This window comes from Atta colombica, unplaced genomic scaffold (assembly GCF_001594045.1).
Source record: "Atta colombica isolate Treedump-2 unplaced genomic scaffold, Acol1.0 scaffold201, whole genome shotgun sequence".
Lineage (NCBI taxonomy): Eukaryota > Metazoa > Arthropoda > Insecta > Hymenoptera > Formicidae > Atta > Atta colombica.
In genome coordinates this window covers 81,140-81,826 of record NW_017259296.1, presented here as the reverse complement: position 1 = coordinate 81,826, position 687 = coordinate 81,140, and positions in this window count along the sequence as shown.

The window sequence follows — 687 nt, the reverse complement described above, 5'->3', positions numbered from 1 at the left end:
TAAAAATTAAATAGCTGCAGTATATTGACTGTACAAAGGTAGCATAATAGATTGTTTATTAATTGTAAACTGGAATGAATGTAGGAATGAAACTTAAACTGTCTTAAGTTAAAAAATTGAATTTAGTAATTAAATAAAAATATTTAAATGGGATTATGGGACGAGAAGACCCTATAGAATTTTATATATAAATTTATAAAAATTATAAATTTAAAAGTAAAATAAAATTATATATTTAGTTGGGAGGATTGTTAAATTAAATAAACTTTAATTAGGAAAAAAGATATAGATGAGTAGAAAATTAGGATTTGATGGATTTAATTAAAATTAGAAAAGAAATAATTACCTTAGGGATAACAGCGTAATATTTTTAGAAAGATCATATTGATAAAAATGATTGCGACCTCGATGTTGAATTAAGATAAAAATTAGATGTAGAAGTCTAATATTTAAGTCTGTTCGACTTTTAGAATCTTACATGATTTGAATTTAGATCGGCGTGAGCTAGATCGGTTTTTATAATGAATTTAATAAATATTTGTACAAAAGGACTGTATTTGTAAATATGATTTTTATAAAATAAATGGAAATTATTTTTGTGGGCATAATAAATTTAAAAATTTATTGTTTTTATATTATTTTAGAGTAATGGCATTAATTTTAAAAGTTTAATAAAAGAATATAAAT